Source organism: Gymnogyps californianus, chromosome 4 (genome assembly GCF_018139145.2).
Source record: "Gymnogyps californianus isolate 813 chromosome 4, ASM1813914v2, whole genome shotgun sequence".
NCBI lineage: Eukaryota > Metazoa > Chordata > Aves > Accipitriformes > Cathartidae > Gymnogyps > Gymnogyps californianus.
Window position 1 is genome coordinate 42,028,842 of NC_059474.1, and position 27,801 is coordinate 42,056,642.

Genomic DNA, 27,801 nt, shown 5'->3' on the forward strand with positions numbered 1-27,801 from the left:
AACCAAACAAACCCACTCCCCCCAAAAATTACTCAGCTAAAAACCTCCATGCAACATGCAGTTGGTAAGTTGACTTCCCCTTTCCAGACTCCAAATTCTTGGGTAAAGCTAAGAACCGCATTTCACTTCTAAGCAAATTTATCTTTTTAGAGCTTTTCTTTTTTCTCATTCTTTCTGCCAAATGCTGCTATTTTATAAAAAATAAAATAGAAAAGTACCATTAGAAGTACACAAAATTTAGATCTGTAGGAAGTAGTACAAAGCTGCAGAAGGTTTCAAATAAAGTTAGCGTTTTTCTAAATGCTTAATTTACAAAAAATGTGGTAAAAGAAGTGGAGAAAATTTTGATAAGCAAAGAAGATGATGTACCATATCTGTGCTGAAGAAAGTGAGGAAGCGATTCATTGCTGCTTAGGAGTAACACGAAAACTCTAGTTCTGTTAATTCTAGGTTTGACCAGTAAGTTGTCCAGAATGAAGGGCGTATGTATAATGCATTTTACAAATGTTGTTATCAAAGAGTATGTGAAAACACACTTGAAAAGCAGTTCCGGGGAAGCAACATTTGATCAGCCTTCCACTAGGAAATATTGAAAGCTCTACCAAAATCTTACGCATATGTAAGAGCGATGCTCTGAACCTCATGGATGAAGTATGTAAACTCAACGAACATTGGACTCACCCATCTTCTCTTACTGATTTTACACTACTGGCAGCACAAAACTGGATGATACTCAGTGGCTCCAAGTGAAGTTGCCCCAGCATTTTCATCTACGGTTTCTCTTTTTCGGACAGACAAATGTTTGCCAAGCTACATGAGGTGGATCTGGTAGCTAAGCCATCCTTAAAACTGGGGTTCAATGGCTTTCAGAGTTGTAAGCAAGAAGTAAGGAATGCCAGGCATGGCTGGTTACCTTCAAGCAAAGGATGCTAGAAATCCTGGCTGACAAAGATCCATGCAGAAAATCTCTGCTTTGGGTCAGCTGATATTTCTGAGAAAGTTGGATATTCAGGGCAAAGTGTTGTGAGCTCAGTGCTCTCCAATAAATCCCTGAGTTACTGAGAAAAATCCATCACATTCTGCTAGCATGACCTACATTTTTTAGTTTTAATATTAAAGGTAACTTATGTTACACATCACCAAAATGCAGTCCAGCCTGTGTTTATTCCTCTATTACAACTTTTGCAGACATACTCCAAGAAAACTCTCTGTTGACATGTTTTAATATAATACAAGTCAGAGGTTCACACCTGGAAGAACTGAAGAAACCCTGATAAAACTATTTCATGTTATCAAAATATCTAACCTTTCATGTCCTTGAAGTTAACTCATTCATTTCAATAATTCTTGAGTTCAAATAATGCTAATGTTCTAATAGTAATATGAAATAGCTTGTTTCTTAAAGTCAGAAGCATAAGGTAGAATGCAGGCTGCAACAGCATTAACCAGGATTCTTGAGCCCAAATTCCTAAAATCATCCACTCTGAAGCACTAACTGGCTCTTTAAAAGTCAGGCCCAGACAGATTGGCTTCAATTAAACTTCTATCCCTTGTCAATATGGGTACAGCTGGTATGAACCACTTGGTTCCAAAAATTCAAGACTATCAAAACTGTCAAAAGCAGGATAAACTTTACTTTTGTGACCCTTTATTCCTGTGCTGGCTTCTTTCCCTAAAAACAGTGATTTAAATGGCAAGTTTGCAGCACACTGAAAGAAAGCTGAGTAGTAGAGTTTACAGCTGGTTTCCTGTTTCCTATTTGCATTTTGATGCCATTACTCTTAGAAAATATTAATTACTTGTAGTTACTTTACCTGATAACATTTACAAGTCTAATGTACCAGAGGGCCCTCTTGCAAGCATAATATAGTTAAATAAATATATTCACTAAAATTAATCTAACAAAAGGATAAATATAAATCCAAATATCATGTGATACACAAAAAGCTAACTGAAGTCTTGCTGTGGTTCATCTTTTGGAAGGGTTACATTGCCCTAAGAGGAAACAGGAAACAAACAAATCCAAAACCATAGTGTTGGTGCCATCATAAGTCCCTGTTTAATGACTAAGGGTTTTGTTTGGATTGTTGGGGGTTTTTTTAACAAATCCCTTAACTCTCTCCCATCAGAATACACACTGTTAAGAGAAATCAATACCATGGAGATTTTCCAGCTCTAACATCCTTTCCATGGGATGTAGGGGGGAATTAAATACAATGCCCTCACAAGTGGCTTCCCAAGAGTGGTATTCAGACAGCATAATCTCAATGGGGAGTGAACATTGTGGCCCTTAGAGGGACTGGACTTCATGAAATTCACCCTGTGTACACACTAGTTTTACTTCTGCAGTGAGCATGAAACAGTGTTTAGGAAGGGATGTAGAGTTTCACAGCCAAACCCTCTGGAAAGAGCAAGAGTTTTGCAGTGAAAATTCTATAGCTCTGAAGAAATCAGAACTGCCTTCAGTCCCTCAACTGAAGGATTTTTTTTTTTTCCTTTTTTGATGTTGCTATATTGCTTAACAAGCTACAAAAGCACTTGAGAAAACTGGTTCCTCCATTTCACTTCTGCCTAAGGGTAAACAAATTGCTTTTTGAAAGACCTTAAAACACACTTTCTGGAATGTTTTAAAACTGCTAAAAGGCTCCATTGTAAAACTCTGTCTAAGTATGCTCAGATGCCTCCTTCTTCCAGATGACAATGACTGGAAGAGCCCCCATTTCTAAAGCATCTCTAGCTGGCAAGTAAGCAAAGGAAGGAAAAGAAAAAAAAAAGGAAAAATAATTTAATAGTCTTATCCTAGACTTGTCTTCTTCCTATATACTCTCTACTTTTCTTTCCCAGTTCTCTGTCTTTTTGGATACATTGATAATTTACACTATTTTGCATCAAACTAGAACAAACTCTGGTTTTGTTATACATAGGCTATGACTATCTGGTGTAATGGCTAGATAATAAAAACCAAGACAGTGTTGCTACTTGTAAGTACGCACAAGAAAGCCCAGAAACCACATCCCAACCTCAACAGTCTATCTCTGAAAGACAAGTTCTGAGCAGGTGAATATGAAGTCACTTCACAAGATGGAATGTGCTAACGGATCCTGATTCTGAATTTTTGCTGAACACATATTTAACCATAAGCTGATGGGCTAAACTGAAATAAAATTAACCACATCACATAAGTAGAAATGATAAAGAAGGCAACAAAAGGAATTGTTCATTTTAGGGGTAACGTATCAGCAGCCAGACCAAAAATGGTTAAACTCGTGCTATAAAATACCTTATGACTTCAGCACAAAATGGGGTTAGACATTTAAACAAATAATCAAATAGGCTTCGGTTCCAGGCCACAAAAGAAAAATTTATCAAGGATTATTAATCTGTGGCTAAGCAAATTACTGAGCCATAGATCATGGGAGACAGTATTCTGGAGAATATATGTTTGTTATTTGCACATTCTGGGTTCTCATATTTTTAAATAGCAGCAACACTGCAAGATTGGTGTGAAGTGTTCTACATGTGCCTGTAACTGCAATGGCAACAATACTCTTTTGGTATACCTGAGGGCCTAAGAAATGGGAAGTATGACTGGAGAACATTATGGTTCCTCCCAACATATGCAGTAGGGCTTCTTTCCAGTGGAAACCAAGGTATGAGAAAGGAGAAGGATGAGGCACCCCTGTCTCCCCAGTACCTCACCCTAACATAGAAGCAATGCTTATATGTATTCTTTAGTCATGTAACAATATATAGGAATGAGAAACCAGCATAGCTGATTAGCTGAAACATACTCAGGGTTTTCCCCTCCAAAACGTTTCTGTAAGTCACCCACAAATAGTGCAGTCTGCCTCTACAGAACTCAAGAATTATTTTTATCATTGCAGCACTATTATAATAGCAAATATCACTCTGCATACAAAGAGCTGGATTTTGACTGGCGGTCAAAAAAAATCCTACAACAATTTATCATCCAACCATTTGTTACACGTAGTATGCAGCTGTGAGTTGCACATTTTTAAGTGTTTAGGTCCAAAAGGGATTACCCACCTACAGCAACATTACATACAGCATCTGCCTTACTATTTCATTTTCACATTAACCTCAAACCTTTTGGGATGCAAGACTGATACAGTACTACACAGATTCAGAAGATCCTTCTCCTCTAGAGAAGACTCAACATCTGGTTCAATTACAGAGAATATGATAAGCCCAAAAAATAGCACAATTATCAAAAACTCATTCACAGACTATTAGATCCCTCAGAGGGGAAAAAAAGCTTCTCTGCTGTGACATTTGAAAGCTTGAACTCAGAAACAAGTACCTTCATTGAGTAACTCATTTATTTTTAATTTCACTCTGCGGAGGCAGACAATTAGAGGGGACTCAGGCAAAGGAAGATGATATATCAATGGAAATGCACCTTTCTAAAAAAAAAGAAGAGATAATTACAGATTCACTTTGAGCCTGAGGATTTGCTCACTAACTCTAGGGTTATTTTACTAAACACCAATATACAATCAAATACTGCATTACCAAAACATCATAAGCTGATCAGCATAACCATTTCCAATTGTTTAATGAACTTTAGGAAATAATCTTACCTAGAACATAAGCACTTGTTCCTGCTCAGGAAAAGATGCACATGGGAAAGAAAGGTGGTAAAGAAGTACTGAGATTAGACACCTTCAGGGATGTTTCAAGAGAAGCATAAAAACAACCACTGTTTGATTCTCCTTTGTTCTTGAAATAAAAGATTCTGTATAGTGTTTGCAAACAGTGTTGTGTAAAACAGATAATTCACTGTTTTTTTTCCATCCTCCTAACATAGATAACTCTCAGGACTCTAAGCTCTGACCAACTACTCTGATCAAACAAGACAATAATAAAAGAAAAAATCAGAACCCACTGAGCAATTAAATTCATTCCTTTATCAGAATAAAGTTAAGGATCACTTTTCTAAAGAGTGGTGTCACTGGATATACCACCATATGTTTACTATAAATCAGCTGCAAAATCACAACGTGTCCGTTTCCCAAATTTCTGTTCTGGTATTATCACAAGCATAGGAAGACAGACATTCTCATGAAAATTTTTCCCCAAGAGTTGGAACTGTCATGAAAACTACTCATTTTGAAAGATTTTCCCTTTTTCTGTTTATGTTAAATTTTAGCACAAGACCATAAAAGTGAAATATTAGCACTACAGCACCCAAATCTGAAGTCAAGTGCTCTCCCACTTCCACACACAAGCAAAATCCATTCTGGGGCAGTGACTGGTTGAGGATATTAGAGATGAAAACCAAACTATTATTTCCACTAAGGCTGTGCTTGATATAAGGCAGCCTGATCTATAGAAAAGCATAAAATCCAAACATCACACTATCTCATCTCTACGCATTTATGCTTAAGCTCTGAACGTCGCCTGCATGGCTCTCCTTTCCTGTATCTCTTCAATGCTAGACTAAAAAATGAAAAAGGTCTTACATCTGAACTGCCAAATGTAACTGAGATCTGCGTGTAAGTATTATGCAGAGCGAATAGGTACAATACAGTCCTTAAGTGCCTGTGAAGTTCCCATCACCATAAAATGAAAGTATTGCACTTAGAAATTTGGATCCACCATGATCTTTCCTAAAGATACCAGGAGCAGGCATCACACAGCCTGAAAATATCAGCTGATAGTTTTGAGTCCTCAGGCTATATGTTTCTCAGGGTCCTTCTCCGGGATGCTGTCCCTCTAGGAGGGGAGCAGTGGCTGCAGCTGGTGCAGTGGCAGGCTGTGGGGGGTGGGCAGCGGCCGCCCTGCCCACCGGGGCACCCACCTCTCGATACCATTCACAGACAGTTCCAGTCAGTCCTGCACCGCTGCTGGCCAGCCATTGCCTGCCAAAACCACTGCCCATCGGAGTGGCACTTCAGGGACATACAAGAGATGCCCGGGGAGAACTGGAGAGAAAAGAGAGCCAGAGGGACATTTGGGGGACTTCATCCTATAGCACCACCCTCCCACATACTTCAAAGAAATGACTGCCGTAGATCTGGCTATCCTCATTAGGTTGGAAGACACTGAGGATGAAGCAAAGGTTGTTCAGTAAAATGTAGAGAACTACTATTTGCTATCAAGAGAAGGTGGTAAAGGCTCTAAAGCTCAGAATCTTTCAAAAAGAAGAAAAAATCAGAATACATTTGCATATAATTACTGCCTTTTAATTTTATTTTTACTTTATTTTTAAGTACTTGTAAAACATTTTTAAAAAATACAAACCTGAATTGTTTTCTAAATCCTTGGCTTGAAGCAATATGATAGACTTGAGGACATGATGAATTTTTTCATATGCTTAGATTTCCTGTGCCATTTATTTGTTATGCCACGGCAAATAAGTGTTCATTGCACTGACATTTACATTAGTCGAAATAATTAGCCCAGCACATCAAAAAAAGGGCAACATTTGATTTAGTCTGCGACATCTGAATGACTCAAGGTTATTTCATTTTTGAAACACTTATATCAGACTTTCTGTACTTTTAGTTTCTAGAATATCATGGACAACCCAGTAGCATCATGCCATCAATTCCAAATTAAAGCTGTTAATAATGTTATTTAGAAAATGCCAAGTTCCCCAAGCATTTCATCACTGAGATTTTTATAGACAGGTATAAAAGCTGTTATTGCTGCACTATGGTTACATTGTTAAAGTCACAAAACTGCAGAAAAAGCTAAGTTAAAACATGAGTTTTAAAAACATCACAATTTCCTATTGACCCAGTGTATGAGTGCTTGAGCACTGGGTGAATGAGAACTCTGTAAGGATGCATTTACATGCTGGAAAGTTGTGATTTATCATGTCAAACTATGGAAGATTACAGACGTTTAATAATATGCATTGGTATGAGAAGACTAACAGCTCCTTTAGCACAGATACCGTCTTGCATCCATCATTCATGGATTAAGAACTTGCAGTATGCACTGCCAGTCAGGATGTAGAATTTTAAACACATGTATTTTACAAGTTATCAGGAAAAGGGTTCATGGACTCCTACTATGTTGACTGTATCAGGTGATACCCCAAGGGAAGTTCTGAGCTTCACAACTCTGATGTATGTTGAAACTATCCTCAAAAAAGTATTTCTCATTTCTTTTAACATCTAACTTTTCCATAACATCCACTATCACGTCGACGAAAGGACCAGGGCAATTTCAGTTAATTTGTCACATGAACAATGAGTTATGTGCTTGCATCTCTTGTTACTATAAAGGAGAAGCAACCAGAAAGTTGACATTTGTATTTCCTAACTGCTAAGAATGACTTGGGTAACACAGGCAAAAGTGTTCTTAATCCCCAAAAGAATACAGCAGAGTGGGACACAATAGCGCCAAGTAGCTATCCTGGGCACATCACAGTATGTCTAAACGGATTTTTCTGTATTTCAGTCAGTGCCCATTGCCTTTTGCCTTTTCCCTCGGCACCACTGAGAAAGGTCTGGCTCCATCTTCTTTACTCCCTGCGGTCAGGTATTTATACCCACTGGTATGATGGGTATAAATACCTTGTCTTGTTAAGGCTAAACAGATCCAGCTCCCTCAGCTTCTCCCCGTAAGACAGATGCTCCAGGAGAGCATTACTAGTTCCACAGACAGGAGATAAAATGCACTGAATTCCAGAAGAGTTTGGACTCCATATCTGTTGAACCTGAAACACCATGAATGGCCAAAGGTGACCTACAAAGGTCTGGCAGTGAACCTTGGCTTCCTAAATGACACAATTTCAACTGACTGTAGGACAGGAAGTAGAGTCTACACTGAAGGGACAAAAAAAAAAAGATTCCTCAGAGCGAGCAACTCCCACCTCTTTCTGCCTGCTGGTCTAAGCTGCTGACAGATTTGCTCAATAATTAACACACTTAAACCAATCTTTTCTTAATATTTTATTTTCACTTGTCCCAATTCCAACTTGGTGAAAAGAAACCAAACTCAAGTCATGTAAGTGTCTAGGACAGATCTAAGTGAACTAAACCACACACTGACAGTGTGCTGCTTCTCCAGGTCTTCTACTTCAACTCAAGAGCGCTTTGCCAGCACAACAGGGTAACCTTGCAGAAGAGCCTGCATCCATACTTCACTATTCATTCTCGGCAAGTTTAAAAACCATACCCGATGTTGTGTTAATGCTGCATATTTTCAATGACTGCCTCTTTCAGAAATTATTTTTTACATCAAAAGACATGAAAAGGGTTTGAAGAGACTCAGCAGGACTTTTGCCAGCACGGCTATTGGTTGGGTTTTGAACCAACAAAGGTCTCTGTAAGACCCTTCTGATGAACAATATAAACAAAGATTGTGAGTGACTCCTGAAACAATTTATTGTATGATAGGTTTCTGGGGTTTTTACCATGCGACACGATCATAGGAAGTTGTTAAGTATGTTCTTTTATACAAACAACCTTTCTCTTCTTCTTAAAATAATAAAAAAACCCCAAACAAACAAAAAAACCAGACCAAAACCAAACCCTATGTCCATGGCAAAGAATCAGATTGGTAGTAATTTTGCTAATTTTTAAAATTTAATTAAAAAACCCCCCAAGAAACAGAGAGAAATCTGTTTACGATTTGTGGACTGATTAATTTTTTGACTACCTGCAGTTTGCAATATTGCAAGGATGAATAATCAAGATATGATAGTGCTTATTGTTAATGGACTTTTCAGATATACACATTTTTCCTCAAGTTTAGAATAATGTCTTTAGATTTTTCACTATGCTAAGAATCATGCTATTTCATATTGGTCACTGCACCATCTCAAGACAAAAAGTGCTTTTGTAGGATTCAAGTGTCAGGTGTTTTAAGCAGCAAATAATTTCTCACCTTGAGATATCTGTTCAACGGTGATTAACAATCATATTTTCTTATGCTAACTTACTTCTAAAGTAATTTGCCTTTGAATTTCTTTTAATAAAAACACATCCTCTCTTAGGTAATATTCACAGAGTACTGAACGCATTTTATAAACAGTACAGAATGATCACTACAGTTAGGTTACTACTAATGGGAAAATTTCAACATATTTGTTGTTGCATGAGACAACAACAATTTCAGAAGCATTTTCTAATTTTTTTTCTCCTGTGGTGCTCCTTTTACTCATAAAAAATTTGATTTTCTTCATGAGTGTAACATTCTTCAAATCTCTGTGGTACAGCTGATAACAGCCTTGCAGCAAATCTGATACCACTGACACAGCAGACCTAGCAATATTAGAAAAAAATAGCTACCATTTATTATTGCTTTTTTTAAATAACCCAAGCTGACCAATATTTTCAATAGAAATGGATTTTTTTTTTGCATATTCTGTTGTAATAGAAATGTTGTAAGAGAAAGGTCAGATGCAGAAACTAACTTTAGCCAAACTTGCGACCTGGCATGTTTTAGCGCTAAATAAAAAATTTGCTACAAAAAATCAGTTTCTGCAGCAATGAGATAGCATATTCCATATTTTTGACTGCAGTATAAGGTAAAACTTAATTTGGCCTCTCAGAGTATTTGTAAAAGCTACTAGTCTTCTATGAGTACATTTTTAAATTGTTACAATAGAAAAGTAATAGATTTTTTAATGAGTTTATTTTTTAAATGAGCTTTAAATTCTAATCGCTATAGATAAATTATCATACTATGAAACAGCCTCTGCATACAGGTGAAATACAGCAACTTTTTATTTTATGCAATTGTCTGAACATTTTTACAAACAGCAGAAGGAAAATAGTGATTTGTTTAAATAGTATTTTTGAAGTTGTTTGCTGATCCATGCCGCAACAGAATTCATGTTCCAAGGGCACTGATTTGCAGAATACTCAAGCTTTTGAGTAGCATATGAGAAGGAAAACACTTTACTGTCTTGTTGAGTGTCACATAGTGCTAATCTGTTTACAAATACTCCAGACTATCTATGTTAAAAAGTAAACTTTTATGCAAAAAACCCCACAGAAAGTAATGCTGTTCCTATTAGAAGTCTCTGTTTTCCTACAAAAACATCCACCAGTTCAAGAACTGGTATTAAAGCACACAAAATAAATGTGTCATTAATACCTGATTTTGGAATTTGCACTTTAGGTTACACTGGATTAAAGAAAACAAAACATTTTTAATTAGCTAAAGTAATGAACCCACATTGGAAAAGAATTATTATCTTGCACTTTAAAGACGACCTTGAATCAAACTAATCTGCCCAAACGCAAGTGCCAACTCTTATCAGCAGGCTTCTGATGCTGCAGCATATGTATCATTACTCGATCTCTTGAAGAATTCTCTCCTTATGTGGGCATTGGATAGTATAATTTCCATTGTATGTGAGATTTACAAACTCTAGAGACTGCTGCAGAAAGAAAGCCAATTAAACATAACTGACAGCTTTACATTCTTGTTCAGCCTTCTTAAGACGATACGAAGCTGATAAGGAGACCTCTTCCAAGGCCTTTGGAAGCATGACAATTTCTGTGTTTTGTGTGAACTCAATGCAGGTTTACTGAGGCCAACAGCAGTCTTGCTAGTGATTGCAGTGTGATGAAGTCTGGAACTAAAATTTTTGGTGGCTGTACATGTTCACAGATGATCTTGAGAGAAGTCTAGAGTCATCTACATTTAAAAAAAAAAACAACAGTTCCTAAGCTATGAGCTACAGACTCTGTTTCACTTCCCTACATAAAGTTAGATTACATTTAGATTACATTTTTTTCCAGTCTGCACTATAACCCTTCTTCCTACTATTAATAAATTTTTTTTTTGTTGTTGTTTTGGGTTTTGGTGGGTTTTTTGGTCTCATCATGCTTTCTGAATCTGACTTAACTCCACGCTCGTTCCATTCTCAATCTCATACTCATTCCCACAATCATTTGCTTTCCTTTCTTCTAAGTGTTTAAGTCAAGCTATTCCCACACAAATACCTTTTTATAGGTAACTCTCTAAAAATAAAGTAAATTGAGGGAGATCTGACAAAATAACATTCTTTAGTATACTCCTTTCATGTAAGAAAAAGGTTTTCACTCTTACTTTCTACCAACTGAACAATAACACAAGAATATAATGAATACCTTAACTTACTAAAAGAGAATAGATTTTGTTTTCCTTTAACTGAATCCAGTTAATTGCAAGAACAGGTTAATTAATACTGAAGAAGTTCTGAAGAATCTTAATACTAAGATACTATGGCAGTTCCTGTTGCTGCCCTGCCATGCCCATTTTTGTTGAAACACCAAAAATAAATTCAGTACTACAGGAAGTTTTAAGCCATGTTTTATTGTGTGAAATTCAATGATCAGTCACAGAATCATAAAAATATATCTGGAAGGTCCTTTGAGACATAATCTTGCCCCACCTCAAATCAGGATTGGGTATGCCTAAATCACTTGCCTGAAGTATCTAACTAATCTGCCCTTGCAGACCTCCAATAGCAGAGATTGCACAATCTCTCAAGGCAATCTACTTCAATATTTCATTATTCTTGCAATTAGAAAACTTCCCCTTTCATCTAACCTGCATTACTTGCTGTAATTTAAGCCTTTTATTTCTTTGTTCTTTTCACCAGAGACAGGAATAACGTATTTCCTTTCCAGCAGCTAAATTTCATGGACATGAAAATTATTCTCTCCTCTAGACTAAACGCTCTTTTTTTTTTTCAGCTGCTTCTCAGCTCTTGTTGCTGACCCTGGGAGTATATGAAACTTTGAAGAGAACTGCATTACTTTGTTAGTAATTGGATAAGACTAAGAATAGCAAGTATAAATGGCTTATTAAAAAACCCCAAACAAACTAACAAGAAACATTAATACTAACTGGACAAAGAACTAAGACAAGTACCCGGAGGTGACCATTTCCTGAAAATAAGAAAGATAAAATTATTTATTGTAACATGCTTTTTCCCCTCTCTGACTGACAATAAAATAGCCTAACATACCCATGTTATGCATTCATATACTTCATACTTCCAACCCAACCTCATACTATTTTATGAAGCAGCAGTGAACTCTCTTAATTAAAGTGGGCAAATGACTGAAATGTTTATACGTAATTAAGGCAGTCAAGATTAAATTATGTCACAAACCTGAGAAGATACTAAAGTTCAACGGGATTCATATACTTAAAATTACCAAACTGCTAGGAATGATGATCTAACAGGTCTTGTACTTCTGCTTGTGCCTGAATGAATGCTGATTTTTCCCCTAGCAGTGACAGCATATTTAAAGAATTCAGATATGCACAGAAACTCTTCCCCAGGTGGGAAAACAGGAACAGGATTGGAAGGAGGGAAGACTTATGAGAGGTTTTAAGGAACTATTTCAAATTCAAACAATGACCTCATTTTTTTCCTCTGAACCAAAAACTTTGAAATTCGACAAACAGATGATCATCTCTGTCTAATGCCATTTAGGCTGACCTTTCCATTTTATGCCAATAGTTTTCAATTACAAAACCAATCACGGTATATTTCACTAAATGGAGTACTGTGATTAGTTAAATCTAATTTTATCAACAGGCAGAATGTGAACAGCATATTAAAGTAAGGTGAACAGCTTTGATTGATACACTGAGTTTTAATTTCTAATTCCTTGTCTCCCACTCTTTTGGTAGGAATTGAAGGTTACACATCATTGAACATGGTAAGCTACTGTAACTCAAACGTAGCTTCAAAGATTTGACCTTCAGTTTTTCTCAGACTTTTTTCCCCTGTAGTGTATAGACACCAAATTGATAGGTCTGGAGCTATGTGCTATGTGGAAAGTTTTTAAAAATAAAATCCTTATTTAAAAAAAAACAAGACTGACATGAAAATTAATTATCATAGTTCTTTGGGCAGAAGAATCTATATCCACCTTTGCTACGGACTACTTCTATAGATTTTGAAAAAGTCTTCTTTAAAATGCAAGATAATAATTCTTTTCCAATGTGGGTTCATTACTTGAGTTAATTACAGATCTTTAGTCTTCTAAGAACTAGAACCCACCCCATGTCCAAAGCTAGGTATTTAAATTTGTGTTTACTTATATTAATACAAGCAGCCTAGTTTTCATAGGCGCCTACAGCTCCTACTGATGTCAGCACTTAAGTTTGAAAATGTTAGTGTTAGTTACTATATCTAAGCATCTTGTACTTGAGACCCTCCTGTGGTGTTGCACTGAGGAATTAATGAGAAAAACCCATGACAGACAGAGAAATGGTACTGCACTTGCCATAGCCCTCACCCCTGAGAAAAGGTGCTGCAGCATGGTCTTACAGACTGTTTCCATAACCCCGTCCTCTGAGGGCAGGTTTTCTAGTAAACTCAAGACAACAGACCTTCCTGCCAGCCTCCCGCTGGGTCACAGCTGCGGTGCTGGTTAACCCTGGCCCTTGCGGAGGCTTTCATCCCAGCAGGCTCATGTCTTCCTGCAGGCTGGCTCTCACCAGGCCTTCTGGCTGAGAGCTTAGGAGAGTCTCCGCTCTGCCTTTGCTAAGTCTCTATGCATAAACATAAAACACTCTTATTCCCTCTGCACTACCTTGGCTGAACTCAGTATCCTTATGTTCCCCAGCAGATCTGATATCCAGCTACACTTCAGTGGCTCGAAGGCAAACTCCAGGGCTCCCTTAAAGGCCAATTCACTCTACAACCAGGACCATTAGTACCACGTAGACACAGAGAAAAAATGATATTATCTCAGCTAGCACCACGAAGTAGCTGTTCTTTAAAAACTGACTTTTTACTGATGACTGTTACAATTACAGGGATTAATATTATTAGTCCCCTTTTTCTCTTATCTGGACATTTCAATACTCAAAAAACCTGAACTTTAAAATGTCTCGGGTCTGGGGAGGAGTCAAAAAGGAAACACATTAAATTGTCAGTTTAATATATATTAGAATCCATGGAGACGTTAAATTTCACTTTTCATCTATGAATATTAAACATTAATGAAGTCTCAGGTACAAAGACATTAAAGTGAAACATCAGAGAGCTATGACTTAGCTCGTATACAGAGAAAGAAAGTTCACAAGGGAAGCTAATAAAGGTCAAAATCACAGAACTACCATAAAACCAGAACATACAATAGATGAAAAAGAGAGATTCAAGTAAACCTGATTTTAAAAGGGCTATTAAGAAATGTATACACATTTCCACAAGCAGAATTTTCATGTAAAACACAAAGAAATGGAAAGTAATTAAATACATAGTCATATTCCTAACAGAGTAATGTTCAGACTGAGAGCCCACAGACATCTTTTGGGTGACTTGAGAACAATTTGTAGAGGAAGCTGACAAACCTTAAAATGAAGAATTCATAAGCACAAACAAAATCATAGTAATAGCTGCATCCTGATGTCCCTTGTTCCTCCCATGTCTCCGGTTCTGGAGACTCCAATGCCTACGGCTATAAACATAATAATTCAAAAAACCCAAATACACAGTGATTACACAAAAAGATAATAAGGTTAGATGTACTATTTGCATGTCAGCATACCCAAAATACAAGGAAAGAAATACCTAAGGATGAATAGGAAAGCAAAAGATCATTGGCCAACCAAGTGACAGCTTATTTTTCATAAATTTGTAATTTACTGTTCTTCCTCTACCATTTTATTCATACACACAACCCCTCCCTATGGGTATAAAAGCAGGTATTTCTTTCCTCCACCCCGAAGATAAAAATTTCTAGTTACAAAATGAAAACCATCCTGGGAGATATTCCATATTTGAAGGCACAGTCTAGCACATTTGACAGAAATATAGTGAGGCAAAATTCAATAATAGATGTTCCACAGATTTAAACCAAAACTGAAAGTCACAGACCTCCCTAACTTTATATAGAAACTAGAATTGTGTATCCAGGCTGTATTTAAAGATGTAATTCTGTAAAATCAGAGTTACTAGCATATGATGGCTAGCACAGCATATTCTGAATGCATAGTATCCATTTAACTGGAAAATTTTCACTTCTAAATGTTATATTATCACTCTGGTATACAATGGCTTGGCACACATACCATACAATGAAATATTAACAGCTCAATAGTAATTTTTAAAATATCTCAGAAACATATTTAAAGATAGATATACAGTAAGGTCCTTTTATTATATTACAGCATCTATCACCACATTAATATTAACAGTCACCGATACATGTGACTTCAGAAGAGAGATATCAAAATTCTTCACTATGAGGGTGGTGAGGCACTGGAACAGGTTGCCCAGAGAAGTTGTGGATGCCCCATCCCTGGAAGTGTTCAAGGCCAGGTTGGATGCGGCTTTGAGCAACCTGATCTAGTGGAAGCTCTCCCTGCCCATGGCAGGGTGGTTGGGACTAGACGGTCTTTAAGGTCCCTTCCAACCCAAACCATTCTATGATTCTATGAATATCTCTGCCCTTAGATCTTGGATAAAGCCATTTGAAGAAGCCTGTCACTTACATAAAGATGGTCAGGTCACCACGAACCCTAAATGCAGCAAACCTCTGACAGTCTTTTACTCCAAGTCATTTTCTGAGCAGCAAAATCTGAGCCCCCAGAAACACCTGTGCACAGTCATGTGCATCCCTGTGTTTACACAGGTGAAGCCTGTTAATCCTTGAATTGCAGGTGAATTATCAAATCCAGTCAGGGTAAAGGAGAAGGAATAAAGTGAAGTTATGCTCTTAGCTGTGCTCAGTGTGAATGATGTTAACAGAAGTAAAACAAAAGGATATGGTTTTGTTACTAAATTGAACACCCACACCTTGGCATTCATACTAACTGCAAATCTATTGAATAGAAGATTTCTTTTTTTTTTTTTTTAAATGGAATTTCAGAGTGCAAGCAAATCTTATTAGGCCTTTCCCATGGACACATTTTCAGCAACAGTATCAAGAACAGTTGTAATTAAAGTTTTATTATAGGTCCTTCACTGTAACAGTGTCTAACATCCCTAGTTAAGAATCATAAACCTACTGTGCTCAGCAGTAAAACCTAGTTTTTGCCCAAATGTGTTTACTATCTGTCGTGGTTTAACCCCAGCCAGCAACTAAGCACCACGCAGCTGCTTCCCCCTTCCCCCTCCCAGTGGGGTGAGGAGGAGGAAAGAGGGGGAAAAAAAGTAAAACTCGTGGGTTGAGATAAGAACAGTTTAATAACTAAAGTAAAATATAATACTAGCAATAGTAATAATGAAATATAATAATAATAATAGTAATGAAAAGGAATATAACAAAAAAGGAGGGGGAGGAAGGGAAAACAAACAAACAAACAAAAAACCCCCACCAGTGATGCACAATGCAATTGCTCACCACCTGCTGACCAATGCCCAGTTAGTTCCCGAGCCACGATCCACGCCGCCCGGCCAACTCCCCCCTGTTTATATACTGGGCATGATGTTCCATGGTATGGAATACCCCTTTGGCTAGTTCAGGTCAGCTGCCCCAGCTATGCTCCCTCCCAGCTTCTTGCACACCTGCTTGCTGGCAGAGCATGGGAAACTGAAAAGTCCTTGGCTTAAGATAAGTGCTACTTAGCAACAACTAAAACATCAGAGTGTTATCAACATCATTCTCACACTAAATCCAAAACACAGCACTGTACCAGCTACTAAAAAGAAAGTTAACTCTGTCCCAGCCGAAACCAGGACACTATCTAAGCCTAAACTGATGAGCAGAGAAATATAAGCAATGAGACAGTATCATTTAGCACAGAAAATTATATTTTCAGTGCACTATGAACCTAACTAGTACTAAATTCAAGATACAGTTATCACAACAAAGGATTTTTCTTTTTAATTAAGGAATAGTTACATTATTTCATAGAAGTTTACCTTGTGCTTCTCCCAGGCACCTACACAAAAGGGAGTGTAGGCTGAGTTCCATTGGCTGATGAGAGTTGATGTTTCAAGACCTAATGAAAGAGCTGGGGTAATCTCTGAACCACTCGGGGATTCAAATCAAGCAGCGAATACTTCATGTTTTATATTAGGGACAACAGAGTGGCATAGTGTCATGGTTTAACCCCAGCCAGCAACTAAGCACCATGCAGCCACTTCCCCCTCCCACTGGGGTGGGGAGGAGGAAAGGAAAAAAAGTAAAGCTCGTGGGTTGAGATAAGAACAGTTTAATAACTAAAGTAAAAATAAAAATACACTACTAACTAAGAATAATAATAATTGTAATGAAAAAGAATTAAAAAAAAAAAAACAAAAAAGGAAAGACAAGTGATGCACAATGCAATTGCTCACCACCCACTGACTGATGCCCGAGCCGCAATCCGTGCTTCCCGGCCAACTCCCCCCTGTTTATATACTGGGCATGACGTTCCATGGTATGGAATACCCCTTTGGCTAGTTCGGGTCAGCTGCCCCGGCTCTGCTCCCTCCCAGCTTCTTGCACACCTGCTTGCTGGCAGAGCATGGGAAACTGAAAAGTCCTTGGCTTAAGATAAGCGCTACTTAGCAACAACTAAAACATCAGGGTGTTATCAACATCATTCTCACACTAAATCCAAAATACAGCACTATACCAGCTACTAAGAAGAAAATTAACTCTATCTCAGCCGAAACCAGGACACATAGTCAAGGCAGTAGCCTTCTCCTTTTTCTTTGTCAAATCCAGGCAGATGGATACAACAGTAATTGAGGTGCTGATGCCTGAACAAATATTCAGCTCTATGGATGAATAGGAAAGGTTGCATCTCCCTGAAGATATGAAGAAAAAACCTTAAGTTTTCAATTTGTCTTCAAACAAGACACACACACTATCCTTAAATCAGAACAAACTCTTTAGCTCCCTGATTTTTCTTATAATTGGTCTGGAAATACTGGAAGATAAAGTTTTCTTCATACACACCCTTGTACATTAAGCATGCCTGTTGGGTTTTACACAGTCAACTAGACCCATGCATTCCTGCCCCCCAGTACCTCTTTATCTCACTCACACAGGCATGGCACTGATGACACAGGTGGTGACACCAAATTGCACTATCAGTAAAGGCCTCATGTCACTCTGCTCTTCCTGGAGAATATGTGCATGATACAGCCCTTTGTCAGGTCTATATTTCACTGATTACCTGTATCAAGCCCATACTGCACATAAAAACCCTACAGAAAGTGCATCACTTGGGTATTGCAACATCTCCCCCATGATATGTTCTGACTTGGAGAAGTCCTCCCTCACACCTGGCATGCAAACATGCACCAGTCATGTGCCCACAGTTTCATTTTCATCAGCTGCTCTGTATTCACTACCGTTCAGTACTGATTCAGTACCAGTATAAGTCAGTACTTGTCATTCATCTTTGTTCAGGTATTCATCTATGTCAATTGTCTGTTTAGCACCATACATAAATCATTTAAGAACAGTTTCTTTTAATGTTTCCTCCACCCAATTCCAGTTCAACATACAATTCTCACTATGAGTGAGAATAGTTATCCTTAAGCTGACCTGAAGAGGAAATAAGAGCTTCAAGAGAAGTTATAACCTAGTCCTTCTCATACCAGAGGGGGAAAAAAACCCTTCAGTTATTGTTAACAGTCTCTTCTGAGATGAAAAATATCATCATTTCATCTCTAATCTGTATCTAATATCAATATCTGTAGCAAGTGAAACTTAAGCAATTCATTCAATAAGCAATTCAACTAAAGCAATTCATTCAACTCAAGACTCATTCAATTTCTGCGGCAACTGGCTGTAACTTCTTTTTCATCCATTAACGTTTTCTACATCTCTTTAAAGGATGGGATTGTCCTTTGAATCAGTGCTTGATTAATCACCAGGTGCCTGTAGCGAATGCACATGTGGAAAGGGAAAACTCACTGCAGAAAAATCTTTTGGAAGAGTTTTACTTGAATTTGTATTTATGTACAGCTTTTTTCTTTCCGTCAATGAATTAGCTTTATCTGAAAAAATTGTGATTCTCAAAACAGAATTTAGATAACCATAATGTAATCGTTACGAATGCTATACTAAAATATTTCTCACAAACACTGTATCTTAATTACTAAAGTGTAGCTTGATGGCAAATAATCACATTACAGTCATTCTTTTAACGCTTCACAGTTTTTAGAATGGATTGGTATATTATAAAACTCTATTATGTAAGGTACTTTTAATACTGAATAACCTTGTCAGGGCCCTGAGTGCTGTGCCTCCCCCTCTGGAGTCCAGCTGGGGTCCCGGACCTTACCTGAGCGACTGAACCAGGCCTGTCCATGGGCCTGGGAGCTGGGCCCCGACCGACAGGCTGCCTCCTTGTCCCCATGGCCCTGCCGGCCATCCCAGGCTGTGTCTCACCCTGGTTCTCCTCGCCGGGCCTGATCCTGAGCCTCACCTCTGTGCTAGTGGCCCGGCTCAGCCCTGCCACCAGGCTCCTGAGGAGCAGCCTGGCCCTCCTGCTGGGCCCTTGCTGCTCCCTGGTCAATCCTACACTGAAAATATTCCTTGCTTTCCCAAGTGCAAAAGGCCTGAAAAACAGTTTTAAGTACCTTTAAAAAATACGTAACTCATCAGAAAGCTGGAGTTACGTTATCCACAGAAATATAAATCAGTAAGTGTGTTGTTATATAATATGAATTAATCCTTAGCATAATAATGATTGAATTAATTAATCGTTACATAATGTGAAGTAAGAACAGCATAAAGTCAGCTAAAAAGTCAACAACTGCGGCCACACAACCCCGCTACAGGATCACCCCTGTGAACTGGAAACTAAGAAAAGGTCACAACTTAGACTTTTCTCCAGAAAGTTGTTCTTGAGGCCTCAGAGCCATCCATCCACATGGTGATCTGCTATACAAAAAAACCAAAACCCAGCACCATCCATAGCAGACCATCTGCTCAAGTTGCTTGTTAAATGTTACCTAAGAAATACGCTAAGCCTGGGGTAAACTAAATGTGGGGAACAACAGATGGAGGTCAATTTTCTGCAGCTCATGATGAACCTGAGTTTACGGTGGCCTAGAGCCTTCCTCAAAGTGCCTCTGGTGAAACCATGCAGCCAGCTGACTTCTGGACCCGACACGAATCATTTACAAGAAAAACACCATACTGCTAAGGCAATAATGCATTCGATTAAATTAACGTACCTGAAAACAAATGCCATAAACAGCAGCCTCTCTTTGTAGAAAATATGAGGCTACAGCCGCGCAGTACTATCTACTAAAAAGAAAAAGGAAGACCACACATCACAGAATATACTTGCCATAACACATCTCAGTTGTAAAAAGGGGAACATAAGGTAAAATAAAACCAACAAGGGAAGGGAAAATCATGAAGAAAAATCGTTTGCACTGCGTGTAAGACAAACCAATATTGGAAAAAACCGTTCCTCTATCAAAAAGGTCTAAATAAAATAGATATTACTAAACAAGGCACTACATGAAAGCACTGACAACTGATGTAATTGTTGCTTTAAAAAGGGTAATACTCTGACAGGGCGGATTGCAGCCTATTAAAGGTGACCAGCTATATCTGCACTAATACATTTAAAAGTGCTTGGGAGTAATTTGGGCAAGGGAACGTGGCTTTTCATAACTGAGAACCGTTAGAACGGTCTCTGTCACGCTTTTGTCCCCTGCCAACTAGCCCACATACATTTCTGCAGTGATCATATTCTGAGTACCAATTCCCATCATGTGTTTTTCATCAAGACATCCTGTTTTGGAGACCTGGAGCTGCACAGTGCGGATGCTGGCCACTCCATGATAGCTGGCCACCATTCATGGCAGAGTTAAAATTTGGGGTATTACATACAAGAAAAGCACTGCTTGGACAGAGCATTAATGCAACACAGTCAAATACCAGCTGTCACATTGCGTCATCCAATTTCTCTGTTCTAATATTCACATTTAACAAACATGAAAAATACTAGCTAACTCTTTCATACCTGAAAAATACAGTTAACTGACTTCATGACAAAAATTTATAAATATGTTAGCTGTAACACTCCTAACTTTCATTTTTAATCTCAGTAATGTCGAATCCTCGAAATGCCTGCTGAAAAGACTACAGGCATTACTTGTAGTGTGTAGTAGAGCACTGAGCAGCACACAAACAAATTTTTCTAACTGCAGTTAATTCACAAGGTTTGAATCATCAGCTGGTACATTTCAATTCAGGTACAGTAAATACACGAGACAGCAATATTATCTAAGATTGTAAAAAAAATTCAATCTATAAAACAGTCTTTGCAGACATAGAAATAAAACCTGTAGCTACACTGTTTATCGTGTATTGGTAACTACTATAGCTTGGATGCTTATTAACTGAAAGCAGAGAGAATTATTAAAGCGCCAAGGGTGTTTCTTATACCTTCCTGTTACTTACCATATTAAGTACCAGCACTACAAATGTTGTATGACAATAATTTAACCACAAATACTGAAGCATTACAGCTACTATACAGTCAAAAATGTATGCAGACAGAAGAAAATCTTCATGGTCTCTAACTTATTCTAAATACTGCCTCATTGTTTTCTGCTTAATCCTCATGGTTTCTTATAATAGACACATGTCTGTACACATCTGTATCAAAGTTGTGACCTTCATTTGATGTCATAGCTGCCTTTGGAAAAGTGTGACCTGTGTTTCAAGAACATATTTAAACTGTGAGTAGCTGTCACAGGTAAGCTGCTGACAGGTTATTGGAATGCCTGTCACCTTCTTGGATGGCTTACACAAGTGTCACCAGCAGTGACTGTCATCTCAACGTAAGGACTTCACCCTTAAAAGAAGTTTTTGCTAAAGAGCATGGCTGAAGTGATGCTGAGTAGTGGGTGACACAAGAACGGAAAGAAACTTTATTTAATAAAGTCTTTCTCTCAGTTAACCACCATTACCAAAGAGGATCTGTAGATGTAAGAAAGAGCCTGCCTGAAAGAACAGCTGGTCTAAGGAGTGAGGATAGACATGGACAGGAGACCTCGCTGTGTTTTGTCGCTTTTCCTGAAGATCTAAAAATTTCATATGCCCTGGGCCCCTGACCTTTTACATGTTGTGCAAAACCTATGTTCCTTACTTTACCTGGTATGCTGTCCACAAGGGATTATACTATGTAATAATTGCTTATGGGCATGGTGTTCTGTTGGTGCACATAGAACTGACGGTGGGGACAAATGTTTTAGAACCTATGCAGTCTAGCATCCTAAAATATTGTGCCAGGAGGACATATATTAGCCCATGTGGATGAAATAATTCCAGTATGGTGCAATACCTTTGTAAGGGGAAGACCCAGGAGATGCCCATATGATCACAATACCCTTTCCTACAGGGGAAAAACTGCAAATACAGCCCAGACTATGGTCTCAGAGACACCATCCTTAAATGTGGTTTTCAGAAACAAATATGGAGGGTGCACTGGAGCTTAATTAAAGCAGTGTCGAAGAAGTGTTTTTATATAACAATGTAAAGCACCTTAGAAAGTATTTTAATTGGGCGGCGTGAAAGCAGTGTTATCTTTAAAATTATTCTTGTCTTTGTGTCTGTCTACTTTCCTGCAAAGCTGCCACCTAGAATTTTCATCAGCTTTTCAAATTTTTCACATAGATAGATACAGTTCTTGGGTAACACCACACTATTTTCAAAAATGTTGCCATGCTGCAGAAATCTGTTTGTGTGTCCAGCTACGATTATTACTGAAGATAAGTACCATCAAAAAATCCCAACATTCTCCAAGTGTCAAAAGACAGTGATTCCAGAGAATAATGTGTATTTGCTTTTAAAGGAGAGGGAAAAAGCGTCATAATTATGCAAAAATATGCCTCATCCACAAACTTCTAGCATTTCCAGCTTGCAAGCAACCTGGATGACCTAAGCAATGATGCATCAGTTAGCAAAGGCTTTGTCAACTTACAGAGGTCCCCAAGTCTCCCTTTCCTGAGGATAACATAAGGTCCTTTGTGTACTATCACCTGCCAGACTGAGAATTTTCTAGCAAACAGGTGGATGTAAAGGCATATCATTTCCACACAAGGTTATCCTATGTGTTTATGACAGCAAAGCATAAACTACATCTATGTTCTACCTATTTGTTTTGTCTATTAATTAGCCCATTCCCACCACAGAAAAATTAAATGGGTTATACTTTGGCATAAAGAATTCAGTGCCTATTTTATTTATATTATTTTTACATATTCTGAGTTTACTTTTGAAAATTTGCTATTTGCAAACTCATTAACAGAGATTTCAATTTCAGTAATATACGCAACACATTATTTTCACTGTTCTCAGAAGAAAAATAAATCCATCTGTGGATACTAAAAAAAGGTGGAAGTTTTATTCCACTGATAAAATAAATGCATTTTTTCTACAAAAGAAAAAAGAAGATATTTTGTTTAACACTTTAAATTTAATATAATACTTAACCTAAACTCAGAAGATGTAGAAGCTTATCTTAAAATAACTTCATCGTTGTAATAAGAAAGCCTAAGTCTTCTCTAGACAGCTGTAGTATTGGAATGTAGATACTGATGATTCACATACTCTTGAAATTTTCATGTTTCCTTTGTGGCTGCTCTAAATAGAAAATTTTAGTCAAGTCTCATAGCAAACTCTCACAGAAACTTCAACTTCACCCAAGGGATGAATGTTTTATCTGTGATACCATCCATACACTATCCTTATGTATTTGTTTCTACAACTTTTTTAATCTATCCTTGTTTAACAAACTGAAAAGGATTCTTTTGATCATCAGTTTCTCTTGAAACTAATTTCTGCATGGTAAATATTGTGTTTTCTGGGACTGCAAACATTTTTAAAGTCAAATTACAAGGGCTGGATTTTTTATTTTTAGAACTGTTTGTTGACTTTCTTTTTTCCAGAGCAGATATATAATTAAAAAGCAAAACTAAAGAAAATTATAAGCACACATATAGGTATATATAGCATTTAGGTAGATATTATTAAAATTCAAATCCATCCAGAAACAGAAATTCTGGTGGCACAGAATGGAGCCTGGTTGAACAGTACTCTGAACTCTATTTTTTGTTACATGCTGAGTATCTAGTAAACTCACATAATAGTGCTTGCCATATTATACTGCAGAAAAGTACCCTACTCAAGGAATGTGACTAATCCAGAATGGGGAGCCCACAGCACAACAAAGTACAGCCACTGACCATCTGTTCCCTGGAGCAACACATTTTCTTTGCACAGATGGGACGAGTGGGACTAAGGAAAGAGTTGAATTTCCCAGCTGAACTTGTGGAAATAAAGAGATTCCTTTTAAAGGAAGAGGATGTTTTTTACTGAGACCATAAGTCATGTATTGATGTCATACTGGAGAATAAAGGGCAAGGTGCCCTCTCTGCCCAATCCAAACACTTAGCTTGAACTATAAGGGTATTTTTAAAATATCTTTCTCCACGTGCTTTTAAAGTTGGCTATTGCTATAAAGTTCCTCTGCTGTGCCTACCCTGTTTGCTACCTAGCATATCCACAAATGGGTTAAACTTGATGCCTGAGTATCATCAGATGTTGAGGGAATGTATGCATGAGTGAGCATGGGGTAGACACACGGGAGACCCAAGGCACTTATTTCAGAGTTGAAACACTGCAGTCAGCTTGTTTAAAGGAAGGATGTTGGACCAGAGTCCCAAAACTACAGGAGTGGCCAGAAACCCAGAGCAGAAACAACTAATGCCTCTCTCCTTAGGCTGAAGATTTCAGAACACTTCAGATCAACAGTCCTGTGACCACATGGTTGTAGGTCAGGCAGTAACACGTATGGACATGTTTTGAATGATGAATTTCAAATTGCCCAATACTATTGCTACTTCCCTCACATAGCCTCTGGAGCTCTGGTCAAAGTTTGATTTTTATCACTTCTGTCCCTCCTCAAGTCACGTTAAATTTCAGCTATGAGAGTAACTTTCTTCTAGTTAGAATTGTGCAACACTACCTCAAGTCATACTGTTAAATCCACTCTTTCTGTTGGAATTAAACTAGAGTCAGAGAGTTTAGTTATATTTACTTTTTAGATGTGCCAAGCAAGTGAGTAAGGAATATGGAGAGTGGGTTTGGAGCTTTTAAACAGGAGCTGTGTAAATAGCTTATCTGCTATAATACCACTTTGGGCCGTGACAACCCTGATTAGCAGATCTCATCCTCTCCACCTCCTCTTCCTCCAAATTGTCTTGAACGCCTCTGAGTGTCTAAAGCTTATAGCAGTACAAGTTCCCTGTGCAGATATCAGGACAACTAAACTTGTGCTCTCACTTGCACAGGATTTGGCAATATGTAAAGACAAAGAGCAGATTTCAGAGGATGTGCACTGAAGCATGATGGTTATGGTCAAAAGCTGTATTTGACATGACCACCATACTTTTTTCTTCAAATATCTCATATTTTTAAAAATTGTATTAACTATGTAACAGACCTACATTACCCTAATGTAACAAATTATTTCAGATTGTTGTGTATATATATTACACACATATATAATATGCATATGTAATATACATAGTGTATAATAAATATTTTTCAAGTTATGTCTGACCTCTATATATGATAGAGTTACTTGTTATAGAGTAACGTGTTGAATCTTGGTAGATTTTGTTACAGGGGTGCACATTAAATTGTAAACTAACAAAACTCTATGCATGGTCAATGTTTATGGAACTATAAAATACACATTCTAGTTCTGCTAGAATAGATGATGCACTACTGCATTTTTAAGCTGAAGCACAAGAGCTTTCTTGTGTTATTAAAAATCTTACACATTGTTACAAGTACATGACCTTTTAAAGATAATAAAGTATGAATATTGATGATGAAAAGAATGTGTATTTCTGTGATAGCAAGCTATCATAAATACACTCATTTGACTATAATCCATATTAATTGCACTACCAGTTTGCATTACATATCTATATTTCATTTCTGTGTATGTGCTTTTGTCTAAACATACGGGCTAAATAATGTATTCCTTCATCGTGTCATAGATTTTTAAGTTTAATTTGATATAGTAACAGGGCACAGTGAATGATTATTACAAGTACGGTAAAATTAAGAATACTCACAGACACCTCCTATATGTTGCAGAAAAGACGAAAGGAACTCATGCAGCAGAATGCAATTCATTGGACACGCTCAGGGCTCAGAACTGATGATCTGCCTAGCTCTCAGCCACACCAGGATCTAGCAACTAACTGTGGGACAGAAAGCGAGGGGACACCTTCAGCAATTCCCCACCTGCTCACAAGCATTATTCACACCTGTAATACAGTGATAAGAGTAGTGAGCAGATCAGGTTCCAGAGTGGAGTCCAAGTGCAGTGGATGCCCCAGAAAGCAAAGAGGAAAAAAAGAAGAGAAAACAATATGCCCTGCACATGCTGACAGTACAGAAGAAGAGAGAACATATAGAAATGTTATTTCCAATTGAGATTTTTCTGTCATTGACCTAGAAACTGTTATCCCTACTCCTGCCATCATCACTAAGAATATTCCAACTCATATGGTGTAAAACTACAGATGACTATGCATGCAGACATGGTGATCAGATGCGTGAATATTTATCTTTTTTTCCCCTGTTCATTGCCCGAAACAACACAAAAGAAATTCCAGATTGCTTGAAATGGGGGGGTGAGGGGGGAAATCACAAACCAAAACTATTTGAGGTCAGAGATGTCAAAATGAACCATTTTAACCTTTCAAAAACAATTTTGTTCAGCCCTGTTCTGATGCTGTGCAATCATACTACTTATGTTGGAATCTGAAAAATAAAACTAAAATGTATTTAGTCAAGGGGATTCTAGAGTTCAAACAGTCATTCAAGATGTCTTAATTTAATTCATATGAGCCCCAGATCAGACTTGGATGTCATGATCCTATCTGAGGTTGACTAAATTTCCATGGGCTTATACCTAAGAAGATAAGCAAATAACAATAGAAGATAATCACGTCTGGCTGATAGAATTTGACCTGACTGAAACAACCTCTACTATATTTTAAACCAAAAATTTACCAGCTTCATACACCATAATATTTATATTATTATTTGCACGTACATTAGTATTAATAATATGCACTAGCAGTTGTAATAAGAACTGTAGACAGAGGAAATACAAATAGTGAGCGAGTCATTAGTGTCAGGGCAGTAATTTTTTTTTTTTTTTTTTTAAATGTCATTAACAGATAACTGCAGAATTTCACAGGAGGAGATAAATCACACTTGAGTTTTTTTGGTTTAGGTCTTTCAGTCATAATCACTGTACCAAAAACTCAGTGATGTTGAGACTGAAGCATACAATATAGAGTACATCCATGATCCTTTTAAAACCATTCCTGAAAGATACAGAACTGAATAGGCTGTACAGCAGATAGGTCAACCTTTCAATAATAAGTTCAACTGCTTTAGTGACTGTTGAGATAGATTAGACAAGCTTTTTCCACAGGCTTAAAATCATCAAGATATACCATTTTCTTTATCAGAATTCTGCAGATGCCTTATTTCCTTCTCTGATAATACCACTATACTCTCATGAGAAAATAGTTCTACCCTCAGCTGTCACATTCTTGAATGATCCACAGCTTTCTATCTAATGCAGATTTTTTGTAATGAAAATAAATGATGCCTTCCATCTTGTGGAACCTCTACATTTTGAATCTCAGAGCCTTTTGATTTAAAAATTTCAGTTCTTTAGTCTCAAGGTGTTTTTTATGATAATCGGGATTTTTTCACATTTCTATCTAAAAACTTTATATTAAAAATTCAGGCTAGTCTCAAAAGTTACATTTGCTGGAATGAAAACAATGAGAACTGCCAACTCCAATGCTTCAAGACCTCTATATCACGAAAGAATTGCCTTGTATTAGTATTAGAAGTTCAT

At 37.6% G+C, this 27,801-nt stretch overlaps 1 protein-coding gene across 2 annotated transcripts in view; it reads right to left on the reverse strand.

Moving 5' to 3' along the window:
- GALNTL6 (polypeptide N-acetylgalactosaminyltransferase like 6) overlaps positions 1 to 27,801 on the reverse strand; it is a 491,552-nt gene that overhangs the window by 314,571 nt on the left and 149,180 nt on the right. The window lies entirely within an intron of this gene.